General features: G+C 46.8%; 1 protein-coding gene across 1 annotated transcript in view; it reads left to right on the top strand.

The window, feature by feature from the left end:
* Positions 1–1,049: 1,049 nt before the first annotated feature.
* LOC144148097 (prestin-like) overlaps positions 1,050–23,808 on the top strand; it is a 246,147-nt gene continuing 223,388 nt past the window's right edge. Inside the window, exon 1 of the mRNA XM_077679686.1 lies at positions 1,050–1,494. The gene's annotated coding sequence lies outside the window, so the exon portion shown is untranslated. The remainder of the gene's footprint in view (positions 1,495–23,808) is intronic.

A 23,808-nucleotide genomic window follows, 5' to 3' on the forward strand; every position in this document is an offset into this window, starting at 1 on the left:
CGATAGATGACACCGGTGAGGCATACAAAGCTTGGCTTTAAACGTAGTGTTAGTTCATCATCATCATCCCCCTATCTAGGCCCACTGCAGGGCAACGGCCTCTCCCATAGATCTCCAATTACCCGGTCCTCTGCTACCCGCGACCAATTTATCCCCGCAAACTTCTTGATCTCATCTACCCATCTATCTTTCTGATAGTGTTAATTACATTATACCGAAGGTGCCCGCAACAAACCGGAACACTTACTTTTTGACGTCGTCCCTGCTGGCGCGGCCACTTTAAATTGCATTGAGGGGCTGTTTTAAATTAATGGTTCCTTAATATCACCCATCTCTTCGGTCACGGGCATAACCGAGGACATTTCGTCCGAATCACGTGTCCGTACCGCAGCCCTTCATTGCATATTCGTTGCAGCAAGTACCGAAAGGCCAGAACGTTTTGACAAATAGACCAGCAATGTTCTCGGAATTTGTGTCTGCCCTTTGTTTTGTTTCGCTTTTGCTAAGAATCAAAGCAATTAACAAGAAGCATAGCTCGGAGAAGACCCAGTCGGCCCACTGCCGTATCACGAGACAGTTGTCGAATTATGGACGGGCACATTGTTCCGACAGCTCCTTCGCTCAACGTCGTGTGCGGTACAATCGCCGCGTGCAAAACCACCACGAGCGACCACGTGGCGCGCGGACAAAGGGACAACAGTGCTCGGAGAAAGGGAGCCAAGATCACGTCCGACACGCCAGTCGAAGCGGAGGTGGCAGCAGCAAGAAAAGCGAGCAAAAGCGCAAGGTGGAACGTTGAAAGCGAGAACGGGACATTTCTCCTCGCGCAGCAACCCTTTCCCGGCCTCTCTCACTTCGCGTTCGCGCCTCAGCCTCCGGTCAAGGAAAAGAGAGTGAGGGTGAGACAGGTGTAGTGCTCCCCTCACCCTCTGCGTCCTCATCCTCTCTACCGCTTCTCTTCGCCGCCCCAGGCCGGGGAAAGGTGCGGCGTCGGTTTTGCTTCTCCCACCGTCGTCTGCCTTGCGGATTGCAGACGTCGCCGAACGCGCCAGTGAAAGCGGCCCGTTGACGGCACTTCGCGCTCAGTTTCTGTTTCGGCCGTGCCCCAATCGGTTCGTCCGGAGCTTGACATTTTTTTTTCGCACACCCCGCCCACTTACCCGTTTGAACGGAAGGGTATAAGCCCGTGCAAATAGAAAGTCTCGTTCACTTGCCGATCGCTGAGTGGTGCGCGGTGTAGGACATCTGAGTTCTTCCGACGGAGACCTTCTTCTTGTGTGACTTTTACCGGTTGATCTTCGTGGACGCTGTCTGTGAAGAGACTGGAAAGAGTCACTTTTATTCGTTTGTGTGCGAACCCTGGTGCGTCTGGCCTTTTTGTCGTCTGCGTGGGATACGGACTTGACTGCGCCCTCTTCCTATTCCGGAGCTTTTTGTCGTCTGCTCATCTGAGACGCCTCATCCCGTCCGGTGCTACCGTCTCTTGAAGATCAGGTAAATTTACCTTTTTTGAAATGTTTCTCCCTAGTTTTCGGTTTCTGCAACTGGCCCTGACTGATTGCTCAGTACCTCCCACTACTATCGATAGTTTCTCGTTCTCAAAAGGGCACCTTGTTTTTTCGAGCCCAGGTGTGCGACATTTGTGGCAGGGATGAAAATTGCGTGCGCTAAAGAAGACTCTAGTGAGAGCGACAGTTTGTATTCTGTGGCCTGCGGGAAATTTTCCGATTCATCCATTCCTTTTCAGAACAGTTTGAAATATTACACTATAAAGCACCTGTGCTTCAGAAAATAAAAACTGTTGGAACATAAGTAACTGTACTCAAGAGAGCTGCAGCACCTCGCGATAATTTTGACTTCAAGAAAGAAGACATAGTCCCGAAATTTTTTTATGTAAAAAAAACTTTTGAGTGCCTAATCATCATCATTACCTAATTTCAATGCTTGCTATTTTTCGTACATTTCATTCACAGGTTTTTCTAAAACTGCGTGTTCGGCTCAGGGACCCTACGAGAACCGTTTTATAAAAAAAAGGCTACGTTGGATTGACGAATCCTTTATCGTGAATACTAACTGACCAAAATAAGCTTGAAGAAGCCTCCAGGTTTTTTTCTAATCAGCCGTCAAAAGTTGCTCTCCGCACAGTTACGCGTCACGGCTTCTACCTCTCTGGAACCTTGCAGCACCACCTCTTCAGAATGATACCGTGCAGAAAGCAAAATTTCACTGTCAATGCTAATTTCGTGAGGGAACTTTGCAGAACAAGGAATAACTTTCGAGCATTTCCTCGCAAAAGTAGTAGGATCTCCCTAAAATCTGGATGCAGTTGTTCTTCTCAAACATTTCACAGACGGTCTCCCCTGTTAAGAGGGATACTGAAATATCTAGGTGTAGACGGCGGGTAATTTGAACTCCTCTCAACGCCACCGGACTTTTTTTTTAGCTTGCCGTTCCAAGGCAGCTCTTCCATTAGTCCACCTCTACCGGGCGGAATAAACAAATACAGTTGAAACGCGATCTAGCGAAGTCACGAAGAACCGCGAATTATTTAGTTAAACCAAGAACTTCGTAAAATCGGGACTGTCGTTTTGCAAGCAGTAAATTCATAAATTCGACGTCTAAAGGCGCATACCTACGATAGTATCGAAATTGCGGCGGCCGGTGGTGCTCGCTGCCGGTAATTTAGCGATGCGCTAAAAGTCCGCCGTGCAAACAGTAATAATACAAAGCTAGGGGTTCAAGGGGTACGAATTTATTTCCCGGCCAAAAAGCATGTGATTTTCACTTTCGTGCGCTTCGTTAGCATTAGATCGACATACTTCTCGTTGCACGCAAGCCCGGTCAACACATCTCGGTTCCTTGCTGAGCCCCGGCCAGGCGCCTGAGCAAGACAACAGCGTGCATCACCTAGCCTGGAGTGAATAGAGGAGCTTCACCAGTTTCTCGGTTGTCCGCATCCAGTGGCACCCCTCTTGCGCCGGAAACTAATTGTACGATTTCTTCATAGTTCGTGCTCTCCGCCGCGTCGGCGTCTGCGTCTGCATCGGCGCTTAATAGTCGTGGATGCTCAGATGTTCGTGGCGTTCTGACTAAACACATTCGAATTTGCTTCCTTTTAATATGTATGTTGCTCGAAATACTTCGTTAAATCGGGAGTGGCGGGGAATCTATTTCGTTATCTCGGGTTCATAAAAGTATTGAGACGTATAGGCACCCGCGGAGGAATCTCTACCTGTACGTTACATCGGAAAATTTGTAATATCAGGTATCGTTAGATCCAGTTTCGACTGTATACAGACAAAGATCGGGTTGATCTTCGTGGACGCTGTCTGTGAAGAGACTGGAAAGAGTCACTTTTCCTTATTTGAATTCTAATTAAGGCCTTATTTAAATTCTAACCATATTATTTAAAACCCCGAAAGCAAACCATAGGCACGGGCTGAATTCTGAGTCAGTTATTTCAAACATAAATGACAAATTGTCCACCATAAGCTATCGGAAATGCCATTCCTGCAACGATGTACGTTATGACATCAAACAGCTGTTGAATTCGCACAGTTCTTTTTTTTTAATAACACATTTAAATCGACGGAGTCGGTAGCTAAAAGCATTCTTTTTTTCAATCGATCGTACAAGTTCCCGTGCCAACGACGGCACGGGACCTCTAAAATTGCCGATTCTAGCTTTCCGCAATTTCCAGCACCTACAATTTATTTTAGAGTCCGAGGGACGAACTCGCAGATTTTCGTTTTTGATTTAGGATGTTTGCGTGCAAAAGCTTTCCTCCGTCCCTGATGCGCACACACAGAAAGGCTTGGTTTCTCCCATGTGAGGTATTTCCTACACCATGGGTGATATCTTCTACAGCTAAACAATCTGCTTAAATGATTAAACTCCAAAAGTCCGCCATTTCAGTTGCACTTTACTGCGATCGTCTGAGATTCCGGGGAGCATTTAAATAACTTGGCGAATCATTTCAAGACCACGAGACCAGCTCCTTTATCTAATGCAGCGGTGGGTACGACCGAACTCCCGTAAATGATATACCCAACCACTAATGAATGACCCCAATTTGTTCGGAACGTGAGCCTATAATTTCGGTCAACCCGTCTCAGTGGTATACCGTTTGCTCGCTTTATAAGCGGCAGTGGCTACATGTCGCTCCTTGCGCTAAGTCCGGTTGGCGTGGTGTACGAGACACAGGCGAGAAAGGCCCCGTTGAAGACTTCTGTAGAAGGAGAGAGGCGTGCGCGTTGAGCCGAGCATCAAGTTCACGAGGGAGAGGGAACAGGCACTCCCGCATTCCTAAAGATCGGTCAGTGGATCTTCAATTACTTCCTTTTTTTTTTTTTGTCCGAAGATTTCTTAGGGCGGCTCGTCAGAAAAAATAAAGCATTTCCTCATAGACCGGTTGGTCGACTGAAAATCCCTGCTAAGATTTCTGGACACGCGGCGCGTGCGTGTAACAGAGCTTTTATTGCATCGAAACGGTTACGTGAAAATCCCGAAGAAGAAACTGTTCTAGACAGCACAATACACTTATCGATCATGAATAAAGAGTGTCGCATATCGGTATACATTGAGATCGTTCGCATATGCGTTTACTTAGTGCTCGAAAAATCCTGGCATGAGTTTGTTCTTTGTTTGCCATATAGTGCCTTGAAGGATTGGCGATCAATTGGACGCACTTTTAGCGAAGGTTGGACGCACTGTCAGCGAACCTTTTAATGCTCTTGTGACGCAGTTTTGATGTGAGAAACCTTTCGCGCTTCTCTTAACTTTCGTTGGGAAGGGATGGCAAAGTTTTATTTTTGGAGGACCCCACGAGATTTGCTTAGCAGAAGTAAGCTTGAATGAAAGGGAGGACAGGGAGCCCATCCTAAAAAAGTGCTCTGGTCAGCCACTCTGTTAAGAGGGAGAAAGGAGAAGCAACAGTGTAGCGACGGGGTACGACTATGGGGTAGAACGTACGAATGTAGAGAGTGCCAACAATTCAAGCCTATTCCTTGAAAAGGAACACCTTACAGGCGAAAAATAGCTTGCATTCCGATGCCAAAGCTGCAACACAGGCCAAGTCGTGAAGGCAGATCATCGTGACGCTGCAACAGTACGGACCGGCGCCATTTATATTTTTCGGGGCATTTTGTAACTTTATGCCTTAGATAATATTTGCTAGAAGAGGCTTCACAATGTCCAATACTTGCACAAGAACCTGAGTTGCTTGTGTTACAACTTCACTTCTCAGGCTGCTGCAGCTGACGCATATTTAAGCAAGCAATCATTCGGAAATCGGTACGCTTGTTCACTTTATTCAGTGTAACTTTTTTCTTGTTACGGTGGTGTTTTGGTACATAAGCAATTTCAAGCGCAGGGACTGCAGCGGATAACACTGCAGTTAATACATACAACACTGGTGATGAAAATAATCCTCTTTTTTACACTGGGGATTTACTACAGGGAGTCCGAATTCACTCCAGTACACAGTTTTCAAGCCAAGCTTTAGTGTCGTCACTAATGCCGTTGTGCGCCAATAAGCCCTACAGGAAAGCCAACTTTCTCTTACGATGATCATGAATGATCGTCGGTGAAGGGAAAGGAAAAAAGGTTTCCCGGGGCCGGAATCGAACCTGAGTCTCCCGCGTTATGAAACCGGCGTATATGCGATGGCTGCATTCCGATTTGGTCAAAGCGAACGCCAAGCAGCAGGCCCTGATTCGCGCCGTACACCCCAAACCCAAACCTTAGGCCTACTGAGTGCACACCCTAGAGTTGTTGTTGTTGTCGTTGATGATGATGGTGGTGGTGGTGATTTCGATGATGGTACTCTCAAAGTTTTTTGACCGTACCCACAAGGGGGGATTGGCCAGGGCTAACTCAATTGCTGAAATTCGCGAGGACCTCAAAATACTAATTTATTACCGGAAAGACCGAGGCCGTAAAATGAAACTTCGTTATGATTAAAACCCGGATTACCCATTAGTTCTTACCCTTCAGCAATTGAAGCGAGCTGAAGCAGAAAAAAAAGCTTGAATACAATTATATATATATATATATATAAGAGAAGAAAAACTTGCCTACGTTTCAGCAAAGAGAACTTGCTTTCCTCAGGGCCTGAGGAAAGGAAGTTCTCTTTGCTGAAACGTAGGCCACAATCGTGCTGTTACCTTGTTCGAATTTTTTCTTCTCTTGTGTTCTCTACCATCTTCAAAGTTCCAGTTTGGTTTGCACTTACGTGTCATCTAAAAATATCCGCTGGCTGCCAGGGTCTCGCGAAAACGAACAGTTTCAAACCAGTTGGCAGCGAGCGAAGAATTGCCTTTCGTTCTTCCGACGTCGGGTTACAACACGCCCACAAATCTCCCACAATCACTACACCCCGCTCCGGAGCATCATAGCTTGATGCCGCAGGAAGCGTCTTTTGTTTCCCGTTTGCCCAATCGTTTAATTTACTATGTCGCCGAGATCACATCAACGGCTGTACAGCGCTGGGCTTGTTGCAGGTGTTGTGAAGTCAAAAACCACTTGACTGCTTACGACAGGTAGCGTCGCCATTCTCTCCAAATTGCGTCACCGCGCCGGCAGGGAGGCATTCGAAACGCTCCATTGTGCGTCCCCGTAAATGGTGCTAACGACGCCTGCAGCCGCTCGCCTCCCGTAAATGTTGGCGCAGTTCAACGAACGGTGTTTTGGCGGACGGACGGAACGTTGGCAACGGTGGCCAGAAACGACAACCGCTGAAGGATACCCAAGAAGGTCGAGCTGTCCTCCAAAAGAAGTCTTTTTTCTTCGCGCCTTGTTTTGCAGGCTTTCTAAGCGCGGTGAGGATAAGGTTTGGGTTTGTCCCTTATCTAACCGACAAGTTTTAGAAGGGGTTCTTTTAAACAAGCTCGCCGGAACTTTCAACATTGGTATTATGGCTGCTTTGTTTTGCTGGACTGCTCGCTGTAGAAACATTGAGCCCGGAAACAGACGTTGACGGAAGTCAGCATAGAAAAGCACAGAAATATTAATGTCATTCTTAACGAGAAAATTTGTCATGTGTGCAATAGGAAACGAAAACAACGTTATCTGTTTTGATAGTCCAGAACAAAAGTAGGCGGTATCAGAAGTTCTTATCCTTTTTCCACGAGCGAACGGAAGTGCAACTGCAAGCAAGAGTCTCAGTTATGAAGTCAATGGGCGTGCGCGTGTGCGTGTTCTTGCCTACGTAAGTGTGTATGCATGTGTGTGTGTGTGTGCGTGAGTGAGAGAGAGAGAGAGCGAGTGAGAGGGAGGGAGAGAGAGGGACGGTAACCAAACGTCATATGTTTTCATCAGAGTACCTGTGGACACTTCACATTTGCACAGAAAGGTCCTATGCTTTCCTGGTTGACACTGAAATTCTGGCGAAGAATGTCACTATTTGACCCAGGCTGTGTGAATATATGTCCATGCCTACTAAATCCGACGAAGTACAGACGCTCTGGTAATGGTCATTCTTGGTCATCGCATGTTCTTGAGCCCGCTTTCATCCCGAGGGTTCGCTACGTTTGAGGCCGGCGCGGCGCATTTCAGGCAGTTAGCTTTGTGGGCTTCCTTGAGCTGTACGACCACCATGACAGCTGTCTCAATAAACCATTCACTCGTTGCAACAAGACCGGCAACTTTTTGGTCTTTTGTTGCACGCTAACAGTAAAACGAATTCTTGCACGCACGTCGGCTCGTGCTGCAAAGTTGCATACATGCCCTACTGTGTCCTGAGATTACAGGAATTGTTTGATTTTTCGCTGATTCGCGACTCAGTTTCTTTTAAAACGGTCTCCGCTGAAAAGCCATCCCCGACGGCATGTCTTCAAGTGATTAATTCGCATGTGTCTGACGTCTGCTTAGCTCTTTTTTATTTACCTGGCCTTGAACTCACTTCATCTACTGCTAAATATCGATGCATGCAATTGAACGGCTCTTAAAGAAATCAGACAAAGTGCAAATGCATAACAGGGCAGCGAATTTTATCGTTATTCAAAGAACCCATCGCATGCGGGCAAGAAACCGAGTCGCGCATGAACGATAACTCGTGCCTTGCCCGGCTTCCCTATGTCCTCTTTCGTCGGCAACGACATGCCACTTTTTTGCATCTTCTCTATTTCTGAGTTTTACGTTGTTCATCTTGCTTGACGTCAGTGGCGGTCAGCGCTAAAGCCTTGCACGCGTAAAAGGTAACACGTTGCCTTGAACGCTGTTTAATATTCGTGGTCGTAAACTGCACAGTGCCTTGTTATTGACAGCGATGGCTTCGACAGTTGTAAAGGCGCCCCTTCGATGTTTACAGCCGCTTTGAGTAACGTTGCCTTGAATTCGATGCGATTTTTAAATGCGATTCCGCGGCCCCCACCCATCAAGGAGAGCCTGTGCTTCTCGCTTTACGAGGACGATGTTTATTACTCTATTAGTGGCGCTGGTAGTGCAAAGTAGGCATTTTCGCTTTCTCGGCGTATTTGAGCTCCTTAAAAGGTCGTAAATTGCATTTTCCTTCTTCTTAGACGAGTGAGTTCCATCTGCCCGGCCTTCATTAGCAAGTGCTCCTCGCCTAATGAAAGCCACCAGGCCTGCCATCGAGATATGCGGAGCAACTGCGTGGGTGATTGGAATCGGCAATCTGTGACACAAATTTACAGACTTGGGTGCGAGAAGTCTAAAATCAGGCTTGCGGACTTTGCTCGATTCGAAAACACATCTTTCAAACACAGCACGATACCAGAAAAAAGAAATCTGGAATTTGTTGACGCCATTCAAACCCACGGTAAAACATTATCGGTTACCAAGCGACGAAGGAAACACGGACGTATAAGAGCTAACTTTGTCAAGTCTTTCTCAAATCAACCCTGTGTGTATCGATGCTACAAACGTTGATATGCAAATGCTGATACTGCAGAAAAAATAGGGAGCGACTGATTCAGACCTGAAACAAAATAAGTACTCCAAAATGTAAACAAAACGAAATTTAAGATACAACGTTGTTTTTTAACGTAAAAACATCACTTATGATTTCTTGTTCATTTTTGATATTGTTTTTTCGGCAAGTTGGCGGGGGCGACGCTTTGATTACAAGAAATGGAATTCATAGCACTACGCTTCAGGTCATAAACAAGAACCCGCGCTACTTTTATAAAATAAAATAAGCGTTTGCAATTTTATGTCCAATGGGGAAACCTCTCGCAATTGTATGTCCAAGTGGCTTTAGGTACTTTCATTAAGTAAAATGAGCCATTGTAAATTTTATGTGATAGCCCTATTGTGGAAACCTAGTGCAATGCTAGGTCCAGGTGCCCTTATGATTTATTTTCCATTATGGTATGAGTATAAAAAACTCTGCTAACTGCTCCGTCACAGTTATTGCGTTCTTGGAACAGTCGGCAGACGTGATTTCTTTAAATCACGTGTGCAACACTCTCTTCAAGTTTTATTTTCATCTTAAATGCTTGCAGAACGCAGTCACCCAACATACCTGGTACTTACATTACGGGGTCACAAAGTGCCTCAGCCAAAAATTACTGCTCTGTGCCCACCACCAGATAACTTGGAAACTCGCTCAAAAGATTTTTTTCTCTTTCCCGGTGTTGACGTTCTCTGACGGCTCGAATTACGTCACTAAGGCGATGTAGCGGCTGTTGGCCGGTTTTCCTTCAGATGCAGCAATGAACGCTTTTCGATAGCAACTTAAAAAAAAGCAACTGAAACAAAGCAGAAATGGAAGGCGTATCTGGTGCGACGAGCAAATCACACAGTGTCGGTCCGTGCTGGCGATAACTGTAGCATTCGCAGTGGTTCCAGACGCGAAGGAAAGAGTGAAAGCGCTTATCGAAAGTGTTGCAGGGTCTCTTCAAAGTCTGAGAGCGCGGCATTGTACAGGGTTGCATTGGTTAGTGCCCGGTCGACCCATACATGCAACACACACGAAGGATAGCTCAGTCTGGTTTAAAGTGATTAACATCCTTGACGCTTCTGGGTAGCCCTTCCTTGCAGCCCTTATTTTCAAATTGCTACCTGCGGTAGCGCCTATAGATGCGTGGTTTTATTTCGACTGTAAGTGGAGAACATTGCCTCTTCATTCACGCACTCAATAAATAAAACGCTGTTCGCTCACAAGAATTGGTTCCCCAGCGTTATAAGTAACAAATTTACACCGATCAATCTCCCGGCGTAACAAAAACCCCGGACTCTAAAAAACCCACAGGGGTAGAGCGCAAGGAGGGCAGGACACCGCTATTGGCGACTAGGCTTATTCCCACGTGAAGGGTGCATGTAATCCGAGGAAGAAGCCACAACGAAATGAAGAACAAAGGAATAACAAAAGGAAGAACACCAAATGCCACGCACAAAAATCGATAGGCGCATCAAGGAAAGCACTTCCTTAGCTAGGCCTTCAAAACGACAATGGATGCCTCTGGTTGCGGTTCTGGAGAATAACTTTTTTTTTTGCCATCAACCTACTAATTATAAGTGTCGCCAAAGGAAGTGCGCCGGTTGGTCGGTTTTCCGTGAGTTTTTCCCCACAATTAGCAGAATGCCTACCGAGAGACGAGCCTAGACGAACAGGAAGAACAGTACCTGGATGCAGTGATGAGATAAGTCATTCGGATATTAAGAAAGGAGTATAAAATCTCGAAACAGCAATGGCGGGAGGAACATGGGAGAGGCCTTCATCCCGCTGTGGACACAAACATGATGATGGTGATGGTGATGATGATGACGATTACGAAAGGAACAGCTTGTCTTCATCGAGGGCACTTTGTATTCGCGCGCGTGCTTGAAGGGAAAATGTTCGGCTTAGCACTGTAGCAAAAGCAAAATAAAATCAACGATTGACGTGTACGTTTGTTAGAACACGACGCAAACTACACCCCTTCTTCCCTTCCCCACAATCAAGAAGTCAACGTAATAAAAAAACTGCACCTGCCAAAAGCGCTTCGACCCTCAGTTAACAAGAAAGAGCCACGCCATGGCTACAGTTGGGGCTTACAGCAAGCGTTACTTCCGTATGTCTTAATCGCGGCCTCAAGGGAGCTATTCACCATCCGTTTATCCAGCGTCAGAAAGCCAAGCGCGACCTTGAATGTCTGTCGGCGCTGAAGCGGCAACACGGCCTGGAACGAATGCAGTGCAACACGTAAGAGAATTCGCGCCCAGCTGGCATTAAGAGAGCTGCGTGGACGGTAATTCCCCTGCTCAAACCAGTTCGGACGATCATAAATCGGGGCGGTTGCTTTCTAATGGCCACCGTTAAGATTAATCTCAGCTCCATGGGAGGCTTTATTGCTCTCTTTTTATTTCTTAAGTCTCTCGAAGGAACGGCGACAGCATTTTGTTTTTTTACCCTCAGATGTATTATTTCCTTCGAAAATAGCGCGGTTTATTAAAGGAAGCGCAAGAACCGAAGTTACTGCCTTCTCGTAATTTACCGAAGTTACTGCCTTCTCATGTGGAAGAAATGGGTAAAACAAGCGGAATGTGCTATGATCTAGTCCCTGGCACTGACTTCACTTCCCGAAGGAATAAATAACATTGATGATTTCCTTCAACAAACGGCATGGTCTATTAAAGAAAGCGCATAAGTCAAAGTTATTGCCCGTGAGCACCATTGACAGGCGGAAAAAATTTTAAAAAAGCCTAGAAAATTGCGGTGAACCAGTTTCCGGCCCTGGGACTTCGCTCCCCGAAGGAATGAGTAAAATGTATGATTTCCTTCAACAGACGAGACGGTCTAATTACGTAAGTGCAAAAGTCAAGGAGGAGGAGGAGAAAAACGAACGGAAAGGCCGAGAGGTTATCCAGGCTTAGAGCTTGGATTGCTACTCGACACTGGGGAAGGGGTGTTCAGGCGATGAAAACTTCGCAGAAGGCAACAAAAGCCCTTCTGCTTTTCATGAAGGACACACGCTTGGATGAAAAACTATAGTCCCCACAAAGGGACTAAAGTGTGTGCGTGGCCGCGCTCCTATCCCCTCTTTTTCGCCTGCAAAAGTCAAAGTTATTGCCCGTGAGTGTTACGTACAGGCGGAAAAAAAAATTTAAAAACATGCCAAAATTCTGGTGAACCAGATCCTGGCACGCAATCTTCACTCCCCGGAGAAATACGCAAAATTTACGATTTTCTTCAGCAAATCCATGATCCATTAAAGCAAGCGCGAAATTCAAACTTGTTTCCCCGTGAGTATCATGTACAGGCTGAAGAAATGTTTAAAAAAAAACGCAAAAAAAATGCGGTGAACAAGTTCCTGGCACTCTCACAGACTTCGCTCCCCGGAGGAATAAATAAAATGTATGATTTTTTTCATAAAACCGCACGGTCTATTAAAGCAAGCGCAAAAGTCAAAGTTGCGGCACGGGAGAATTAAGTACAGGTAGAAGAAAGGTTGAAAAACAGGCAAAAATACCTTGAACTACCTCGATGCACTGAGACTTCGCTCCCCGGAGGAATAAAGACAATTTATGATTCCCTTCAACAAACCACACGGTCTATTAAAGCAGCGCAAAACTCAACCTTACTGCCCTGTCAGGATCATCTACGCACGCAAGAAATGGGATAAGCAAGGGGGAAGAATGCTATGAACCAGTTTCTGGCACCGAGACTTCGCCCCCCGGAGGAATAAATACCTCAAGTGTGTATACTCAGGGTAACAATTCCCCTCCACCTCCAATGCCAAAAGTACAAAAAAAAAAACTGCGTCGTCGTGAAGGTCGCTCCTAGCTTAGGCATTTACGCTTGCGAGCGGGTCTGGCCGCGCAGCGAGCTAAGCCAGAGCATTAACAGTTAACACGAACCGGACCCATCCGGATTACTCCGGTTTTGGCGCGGGCCTCGCCACACCTGCAGAGAGCGAGATCTCGGGGCACAGATGGGCGGCTGATGGAGGGAAGCGAAGAAAGGGGAAAATCGGTGTTCCTTTCTCGGCGCGAAGCTGGCGATGCATCGCATATACGCAGCGAGCGGATGAGATGTGCGGTGCAGATACGGTCGGTCGAGCATTCGACGTCGCCGAGTGACGGCCTTCCAATCTGCGCGTGTCTGAGTGAGAAGACAGGCACGTGGGTCCGAGGTGTAAAGGGGAAAGCGCGCCGCCCTGGCGTCACATTTGCGCAACGTATTTCGGCATGGAAAGTACCGGCTCGGTCGCAAAAGCATGTTGTTCGTAGGTGCGGACGTCAGTGAGATTTCAGGGACCCTGCCACAGTTTTTTCAACTTTTTTTTATAAAACTGCGACGCTTTCGGAACAGCCCACAAGGACACCCAGTATTTAGGGTAGGTGGCTTCACTGTACCCGAGTCAAAGGTTAATACCGTATTTATTCAAATATAAGGCGAGTTTTTTTTTCTCAAAATCCGTAGTCTCAAAGTTACTGCCCGCCTAAAAATTCATGGCGATTTTTTTTACTCTCCAAATTGCACCATCGCCTAATAATTGTGACTACATTACAATCGGATAAATACGGTAGGCAACGATTTGAGGTGGGGGGCCGGATGGCTAATTGGGTCCACGAGAAAAGAGAGGTCCACGAGAAAAAAATCACTATAATATTTGACAATTTTATTTATTCATTTACCCTAATGGCCCTTACGGGCGTTACATAGGGGTGAGAGTGAAAAAAAATAAACACATTGTAGCATTGAAATCAGTACCACTCATGGAAGTGCAAATACAAACACATTCATTCATATGGAAATGCATAGTTGCAAAATGAACGGTACACAAAAAGGGGCACGGCTGTTATCCAATTTCAAAAATGACAGTGTTGAAAATGACGAAGGTAAAAAATCACACAAATGTTGAACATTTAACAAATCGAACAGGTTCAGAAATGATACAAACATTGAAAAATAATTTATTCATTCAGGAATAATTGTGACTCTGATAAATGGGTCATGGTTAATGAGGGTGACGATGTTACCACGGAGCTGATTCAAGTGACGAGGAGCAAGTAAGAATAACCAGAATAAAAATAGGTTGGTGCGTGCAAATATTGATTGGCTGGACTTTCACTGCATTATCTAAACGGGGAAAACACGCGACTAGCGGGTTTTATGCGAGAGACAGCGAAAGAAAACTACCCGTGTTATCGCCTATGAAAAACCGATAAAAGACTATGGTGCCGGCGATGTTGTAGAGGGGGTAAGTTCAGGGATATTTCATTTCGGTTATACTTGACGTTCGTGAGTAGTTCGTAAGAATGAACCGGGTAGCTTTATTTTGGAGTGCTTCAACTTTGTCTACGAGATACGACTGATGGGTGTTCAAGATTTGTGCTGCATTTCCTACCTTCGATCGAACTAGTGTTTGGTAGGCCAAAAGCTTTGTAGATGTGTTAGCTGAATGCAGATTGCGCCTAATGAATACGAGTGGTTTGACAATATTGACAATAATGTGGCTAAGTATGAAGATGGCGGAACATGCCAACTGGAAGCGATCAATTCTCTGTTCTTGTCTCCCGTCTAACCGCATTTGAAGTGAAAACTGGCGAGTCCGCCTTCAGATAGAATTGACAGGAGGATAGGTGGGGCGGTTTCTGACGATGTGCTGGGGGCCGCAGGTTTCCGACCCCTGCTATACGCCTGTGATGTAAGAAAAAATTCCTCAAGAAATTTTAATTGAAGACATCAATGAATTAGGCTTAGGCGCCAAGGACAGCTTCAGAAAGAAAAGGGATTTTGACAGGACAGAGGCGGTTCTGTCAAAGGGATATTGACAGTAGCACCTCTATCCTGTGAAAATCCATTTTCTTGCTGAGGCTGTGCTTCGCGCCTAAACCTAATTCATTGATGGCGTACTGACTACCTCGTATCGACACACCATTTCAGTTTATTTTAAGCTAAGATTATATAACTAGGGTTTCCTGTATTTTTCATCTCGGCGAACAAAAACTCCCGGTGTGCATTTGAGCGCCAGTCGTTCTATAGCACATGATGTTGGAAAACGAACCCACCGGCGTTTCCCAAATGTTTCAGAACACCTTATGATTGCGCTGGGGACCATACAGTTATAGAACATACCGGGATGTTCGTTTTCTTCGCGAAAGAAGCTCGGGACTTCAGCTCGGGTGCGGCCCACGCCGCGACAGTGTTCAGAAAGTATTTCTTTATTTGATGCTACTTAACTGAAAGGACGCAGTGGTCCGAGTTCGGCGCCGACGTAGGCCAAGTTTCCATGCATGTCTTGCTACGCGCGCAAAACCTCCGTGAGCAGAGCCACCTTCACGAAAGCTCAGCAGAAAACGAGTGTAACTGCGTGTGTCTTTCTTTTAGATGGCCGTCGTCAACGCTCACGGGAAATGAAATAGGCTCACAGCTTTCACCGATACTCTGTTTAACTTTTACGTCGGGCGCTACAAAGATTCATAAATCCTTGTCGGGCAGCCGTACTGCTATCGTACCCACCAGCGCAATCGAACGCTCTCAGTCATCTTGAAACGTACTGCATATTTTTTCACAAAACATTTGCATGCCCACACATGTCAGCTCCCCCGCCCCCCTAATTTCCTAGCGTTATACACCAGCAGTGGGTAGAGCTGCTGGCCAGCTCATCACTAGCCATCCAGCGTACACTGGTTTGCATGTCCCATCTCGCCACCAAGCACCAACGTATTCTAGACTGGCGACACCTCTCCCCTGGTGAGCGCCTGAAGATAGTGGGGCTTGCTGTTGTATGAAGTTTATTCACTCACTCACTCCAAAAATTCGAACTCTCTCGTCTTCATAGGCTGTCTTAAGCTATCCTACAAAATACCTTTGAAAGTCTTCGAGAGATCCTCCGCCTTAATGTAGGTATGTCTATTGACATCCGGACAGTGCGCGCTCAAGTTCTACTACATCGGACAGGTTTGATCAGTGCATCTGCTAGTGGCGCAGTAGTACAGGTGTTATCGGTGGACCACACTATCCCATCATCCACTGCGCTAGTACATGATGGCTCTCATACACAATCGGAAGAATTGGCCGTTATGCAGCGAAGCGACGCTTGACGCCGCAAACCTTCTCGGGGGAATTGGCAGATGACGATGGCAGCTGCGACCAGAGGCTGCCGTAAATGGTTGCTCAGGAACGCATCACGGCCGACCAGTAGCGAGAGTGACGCAGCGTGCATCTGGCAAGAGATCCCACTGTGATGAGTCGAGAATTGGCTGATAAAAAATGAGAAAAAAATAAAAGAATACAGGAGAGAGAAACGAAGAAAGAAAGACGGAAATGGAGAAATATGGTAGAGGAAACAAAAAGAAAGAAATGAAGAAAGAAAGGAAGAAAGAAAGGAAGAATGAAAGAAAGGAAGAATGATGCAAGGCGAGAAAGAAAAAAGGAAGGAAAGAGAAAACGAGAGAAACAAGTGAACAAAAGTAAACAACAGAGAGAGGCCGAAAAGAGGGAAAGAAATAAGATAGAAAATAATGCATGAAAAAGGAACCAAGGAAGGAAAGAAAAAATGAAGGTAGGCAAGAACGAAGGAAGGAAGGAACGAAGGAAGGAAGGAACGGAGGAATGACTAGAAAAAAAGAACGAACTAAAAATAGAAAGAACGCCTATTTCCCGCCAGACCACCAATACAGTTATGCCATGTTGGAACCAAATGGCCAGACTTTTCAATGTTTAACGTACACTATGCCAAGGTAATTTGCGCAACTGGTTCACCAAACTTCACAATACTCGAAGCTCACCTCGGTTTATTTGCCTTCTTTACTACGGAACCAACGGGCCGTCGCTATCATTCGATCTGCCAATATTGTCGAAGGACGATAAAGTCTAATTGTGAACATTGTGAACTGCGTAGCTCCCGGTATCGAATAATTTGAGTGAGGCTGCTGGCAGAAGTATTTTCTTCCTTCTACGGCCACACCCGTTAATTGTTCCCTGTAAACTTATTAAGACGATGACCGATGAACAAAATAGCGTCCCAAATAGCTAATGTCTTTGCTCACCACATTTGCGGCTTTTTTTTTTTCGTCTTCACTTTAACAGACAGGATAAAGCAGGACAGGATAATGGCCAATGTGTTCAACGTGTCCGCAGTGTTGCTTCCTTTGTTTGCTGAAGTGGAAAAGTTTTTAACGCTGTTTACTCTGAAATATAGTTCCTCTGGGAACCTTGTGGTTAAGCTCCATTAGGGTAACTCAGCTCATGACTAGATTATAAAATAGTCGACCCTGCGTGATGCGTCGTTTCAAATCCCGGCCTTCGCGTTTTCATTTTTCGACCGCCGACGGCCATGCTTCCAGATTAGATGGAATATTGAACCGGTGCGCACGTGCGCCCTCTCACGTGCGGAACGGCCTTTATTATTCGGTTGTGTCCTTCACAGAAACTTTATCTCGCCCTTATCTAGCGAGAAGTCACGCGAGTCATCAACAAAGAGCACACGAACGGCTGCGGTCTGGGTCACCATCGCCGAGAGGGTCACCGAAAAACACCCCCATTTTTATCCGCTTAGGCTTAAAAAAGCATCATAATGGAGCCTCGTGACCGTCAAGGGCTTGACAACATGAAGGGGAGAAGGGTATAAAATTGGCAATCCTCGTCTTCGATGCGGTGATGCAAGTGTCGACTAAGTGCATCGTTTCAATGCATAGAAGCGACTTGATATCGCTTTGCCCGAAGCGAGTGCGGCTTTGTTTATGGCTATCATGTTTTCTCCCACACGAGAAGTTTAATTTTTGTCATACGGGGTGTATGCGACGTAGCACGTCCTGAGCCGGCGTCCCAGAGCCTGCCATGTCGGTGTTTACGGTATTGTGCCTAGAAGTTTAGCTGCTGTGCCGTACGGGCCAGTTTCTTTATTACAAAGGTGTGTCGTCGCAGCAATATAAATTTGCCAAAGACATCACACCGGTCGGCTACAGCACACTGTTATTGCAATACACACCATAGCAACTGGACATATAGCAGTTGGAAAACTCCCCATAGGTCCCATGTATCGAACGCCGGTCTTTGGTTACCTCCCCGCGCCCGCTGGCGCAAGCACAGGGAAGTTGACTAGCCTATGGTCTGCCGGCAGAAAGTTGTAGTACTCAAGTTCTTGTGGCTGCTTCCGTAGGTCATTAGAAAAACCATAATAACGTAAGTAAATTTTACTTACTTAATGTCGTCTAATTTAAAAAGCAAGCTAATTTTAGCAAAAAAATTGTGATTAAGTACTAGTAGTTCATTGAAGTTCCGTTTTTGTCCTATAGGGGCGTCCCGTCAGCTTCGATGGAAGAGGGGGGCACGCGCCACCCGGATTCTGAAGCGAAGTTTCACATTTGGTATAAATTGAAGAACTCTGCTCCACACGTTTGCAACTCACACATTTTTTTTCAGAACTGAAAGCTGATTCCAGAACTTATTTTGCCCAACTACTTGTTTATGCATCTAACCTACTTAGGTATTTGGGGAACTTGTAAACGATAAAGAAGCGGCGTCTTTCTGCACGCAGCTGCCGGCTATGGTCGCCTGCACTTATACGGCGAGCAGACGATCACCGGCGTGCACGGTACTGCTTACACTTTGAAAATGCCTACAACTTTTTTAGGCAAAAAACAGGAACAAATGACAAACTGAGGAAATAAAAAGCTATCACAACAACAACAGAGTTCTTAGAACACAATTTCACTAGCAAACATGGGGAGGAAAAAAGGCTAGCGCTGCACTCGGCCAGTGCGCTGCTCCAAGAAATTTCCGAGGGGGGGGGGGGGGGCAAATTTTCAGGGGGTTTTCGTTACTGCAGCTACCCTGCTGTAACCCTCAAACATGGGACTTAAAAATTTCTAGGAACTATTTTTACAGTTCTGCCAGAGCCGGATATAGAGATGTCCAAATTGACCTACTCCTAGGAATCAATCGACGAGGCTCGTACATTTTTGCGAAGTCAATGTTACCCGATGCTGGACTACCAGTTGTCACCGAGGAATCATCTCCTCACAACTACATGACACCTGCACACCAGAGGGGATAACCGAACCATAAATAAGAGCCCCGGGCACCAAGACTACAATGGCGTCTTGCTTTCTTGCTTCCCCAGACAGGTGGTTCATTCTGGAGTTGTCATGTGCTGAGAGCCTTTGTCAGAAAATATTAATTTAATTTTTGATACTCCAACTTGCTCTAAATGTCCTCTCCGAAGCATTGCCTACTTTGTAAGAACGGCCCACATGCCGCTCTCCTGGTTCATTCTAGCATATGTTAGCATATTAGTTAATCATTTTACGCGCCAGTCCATCTTGTTCAACTCAAGTCATTTATACCCTTTAAGGGTGTGTAAAACAGCGACAGAAATGTTGTTTTAGCATTTCATCAAAAAACAAGAGCAGTTGTTGACACACGAGTGCACGTGTGATTGTAGAGTCGTCCTGCAGGGTAACTTCGGCATTTTTTTCATGATACCTACGGTAGATTGAGATATACAGAGCATTTTCCACAAAGGTGGCGTTGCCGTAAGATTTAATTTTGTTGATGCCACTCAGTTTTGACGCTTGACTTTGGCTTCCCGCACTGGAAACTCGGTATTTGCGGGTCGTCGGCCTTGCCTCGTAAGGTGAGCTCACGCTGCCTCTCGTTCCGGGCGAAAGGGCGCACGCCGGCTGCATATCCTCTCCTCCCTATAGGCACACGCGCTCTGATTGGTCAGCTCCCATCCCGGTGAGGCTGGGGCACCCTCTGGTTGTGGTTTCAGGAACCTGCCCCTGCGTGACACCACCGGACAGACGACAAGGCTCCGCTTGGAATAGCTCAGCCGTTAAAAACCACTGCACAAGTGCTACATTGAAAATAAGGTGCGGGAGCGTGCTGAGACGACAAAGATACGCACGGCACTGCGCATGCGCATACTGGCAGTTTGATTCGCGTGCTGAAAAACTGATGCACCCACATTTTTGGGCTCTAAAGGATGGCGCTAACCCCGCATCCACTCCGTGCATCCGCCTATCCCAACTCTCCCTGCTGAGTTCGCGCTTCAAATACTTGTTGATTAAAAACAGGACGTTACCCACCACTTTACATGCTCCTAGATGCCAGAGCGAATGAGCAAGATTGTCTGCCAGGCGCCATCATAAGGTTCAGAGCCGAAGCCCCCATACAACGAAGCGCATTGTCATTCAACCAAGCAGGAAGGAACCGGTCACGCCGCCACGAGCGCAACAGTTGCACCGCAGGTTCGTTTCTCGAATGACAGAATGGTAATGTTCGTGCCTCACTTTCTCTAGACAGAAGAGGAATTGAACACCAAAGAAGAACACGTTTCAAGCTGTTGGCCGTTTGACAGATGCGCTTGTGCGCCAGCAAACATTCATGAACTACAGCCCCTGTACAAACGTCCAACGGCTGCGGTTCACCCATCTGTCAGTCTTGAGAGGACAGCTGGGAATAGAAACGTGCGTTACATTCCCGGGAGTGGGTAGTATTGTGCATATATCTACCACCCGTGTTCTTCTGCTTTGCTTCCGTTCTCTTATATCTCTTATCTTTGTCATATTTTTTACTGCGAAGACAATAAATAGTACCGTATTTACCCGATTCTAACGCGCACTTTTTTTTTTTTCGAAAAATAGGCCGAAAAATCGCATGCGCGTTAGAATCGGACACAAAACCGAAACTGCCGAAACAGCGGAAATTTCGTCCCACCCATCGCCATCGCCATCTCAAGATGGCGCCAAAGCTTTTAGCAACGATTTTTCGGACGCAGCAAGCCTAGGCGCCTAGGCTTTTCTATCCGAGTTAACACAAATCGTCAAATCGTTCCACTTGCGCGCTTGATAAGAGCAATGGCAGTAGCGGCTCCAACGAGTTCAAAACGAGCGGTCGGCTGAAGCGTGCACCTCTGGAGAAGCTCTCGAAATGGGCGTGCGAGGCGTGGGCCACGATCTCATAGACCATGGTTGAACGTTCGTTCAGAAGTGTGGCATCGCGAACGCGCTTGAAGGCACCGAGGCCGAGATGTTGTGATCAGCGGAGAGCGACGAGGAGTGAGATGAGTGAGATTACTTTGGGAAATAAATCGCCTGTTTCTCTCGCATTCGTTTTTCTTGCTCACAAAGTTCCTTGCGCGTTACAATCGGAGGTGCAAGTTTTTTCGGTTTTTTGCCTGGAAAATTGGGTGCGCGTTAGAATGGGGGGCGCGTTAGAATCGGGTAAATGCGGTAAGTCGGGTAGAATAAGTGAAAGAGGCCGTGTCATTTTGAATAAACCATCATCGCTGTAGCCTGGCCCACACGTGGAAGAGGAAAAGGCCTGCACAAAACCATACGTCTAACAAATAGGCGAAATTGGCGGTGTTGACATGAGTGTTTCGAAGCAGGCGAGGAGGTTGGCTACATTTCTCCAACAACTTCTGGCCCTTAAAATTTCTGAGCACACTGAAAGGCCTTGGCGATTTTTTGTTAAAACAACTCCACTCCTTGGCTTCGATGCATAACTCATTTAGCCTATTCCAGACACTATAAAATGTCTCCTATTCCAACCACAAAAACAGTACAATGTTCTAATACAGCCCACACAAACGTTTTTTTACTTAATATATTAAATGCGCGCTCTCTTTCGTTGCTGTTAGTATTATGCGCGTTATCTTTAGTCCACGTTTAAACGAGGCGGCCTTGTGGAAGAACGGATGAAGCGGTCTTGCGTACGGTTGGTTTGCGGCTGGTGAAAAGAGCAGTGTATTCAGCTCTCACTGCTTATTTGCATACATGTTGAAAGCAAACACTTATCTCCCAAGGCACATTCCGCCTCAGTGCTATCTCCTTGCGGACTATTTTGTGATCCGATGTGGCCGAATCCTATTACTTTGTATCGGCGACACTGCGGTTCTAGGGTAACACTTATTGGGGATAGAGGAACACCGCAAGGTTCAGTTCTCTCCCCACTCCTGTTCAACATTGCTCTCCTGCCGTTGCCCAAGCTTCTCGAGTCCATTGATGGCCTGGGACATGCATTGTATGCCGACGACATCACCCTCTGGACTGCGAGAGCAGGATCGGATGGATGGATCGAAGACACTCTCCAAAAAGCAGCTGAGACGGTTAACAGCTATGTGAAGGCCTGTGGCCTTTGCTGTTCGCCTCAAAAGTCGGAGCTGACCATTGTTAGACCACGTACATCAGGGAAACGATCAGAAACCATTGGAATCACTCTAGAAGGGATCCGCATCCTTCCGGTACCTCAACTCAGGATCCTAGGCCTCTTGATCCAGGCAGACGGCAACGCAACGGCTATGATCAGAAAAATCAAGCTCGCGTCAGACCAGATCTTGAGCATGATCAGGCGAGTGGCCAACAGGCGGAGGGGTCTGAAAGAATCAGACACATTGCGCCTCGTTCAGGCCTTTGTTACCTCAAGAATTATCTACGCAGCGCCGTATATGCAACTCCTGAAAAATGATGTAATACAACTTGACACAATAATCAGGAAAGCCACAAAGCAGGCTCTGGGTATTCCCACAAACTCGTCCACAACAAAATTACTACAAATGGCAGTCCACAACACAGTAGCCGAGCTTATAGAAGCCCACCTGTCCAATCAAAAGGTCCGCCTTAGCCATACCAAGGCGGGCAGAAGCGTCCTCCGCAAGATCGGATGGCAGCAATCCCACTATACCTGTCACGGCCAATTACCCGAAGAGTGGACTGAGAAGATGGAAAGCAAACCATTACCGCGCAACATGAACCCCACAAGGCACGCCGGACGGCGCGACGCCCGGGCCAGAGCCCTCTCCAGGACCCTGGAGGAAGACGACACTGTCCTCTACACAGACGCCTCCCTGCCCAAACACTCCACAAGGGCAACGGTCGCGGTCACCGGGTTGGACAAGCTGGTCACCTGCGCATCGATCAACACTCCATCTTCAGAGGAAGCAGAAGAAGTGGCGATAGCCCTCGCACTCCTGCAACCTAACGTCACCAAGATCGTTACGGACTCACAAGCTGCGTACAAGAACTACAGATCTGGCTGGGTGTCCCTTGCGGCTCTAAAACTCCTCGAAAAAGCTAGGCCTCCTAAACAAAAGATCGAATTAGTTTGGGTCCCGGCCCACTCCTCTGTTGAGGGCAACGAATATGCTAATCAACAGGCCCGAGCGCTGAACTCCCGGGCCACCGTGGAGGAGGGAAGGGGATGGCAACCCATCACCAGCTACACAGATATAGTCAAATATTACAGGGACGGTAGGAAGACATTCCCACACCCCCACCACTCCTTGACTAGAGCAGAACAAGCAATATACAGGCAAATACAGGCAGGCTCCTTTCCTCACCCCTGCCTCCAGAATAAAATGTACCCTGAAATCTACAAGAACAGATACCCTCACTGCAATCTACTAGGCACTCTCCAGCACGTCATAGGAGAGTGCAATTTCTTCAAAGACCGCCCCCCACCTATACCCATAAGTAATTCGCCTACTATCCTCACCGTTGACGAGCGATGGGAGATCTTGCTATCCAGCCCCGCCCTGGAAGACCAGCTCCGACTGATCCACAGGGGCCAGGCGGCCCTGGAAGCATATGGAACCCGTGAAGAGGGAGCCACCCCATCGGGCGCTTAACGCGCTCTGTCTGACAATAAAAGTTGTTTCCTCCTCCTCCTCCGCACTTATTAGCATGTGTCAGTCGTGCGCTGTCTTACTCGTCTGTAAAACGAATTCGTGCAAAAACACACAAAGTAGCTGCGTGCACGCATTCGTGGACGTTCATAAAACTTCGTGAACGGCATATTTAATACAGGTTTTTTTTTTACTTTGACTGTATTCGACATTGCACCATTTAATATAGACGAATAAACGAAAAGCTTGTGCGATGTTCATTATACCTCCTTCATCTCAGTGGTGC

Source organism: Haemaphysalis longicornis, unplaced genomic scaffold (assembly GCF_048455015.1).
Source record: "Haemaphysalis longicornis isolate Haplotype H1 unplaced genomic scaffold, Haemaphysalis longicornis Haplotype H1 scaffold_76, whole genome shotgun sequence".
Taxonomy (NCBI): Eukaryota; Metazoa; Arthropoda; class Arachnida; order Ixodida; family Ixodidae; genus Haemaphysalis; species Haemaphysalis longicornis.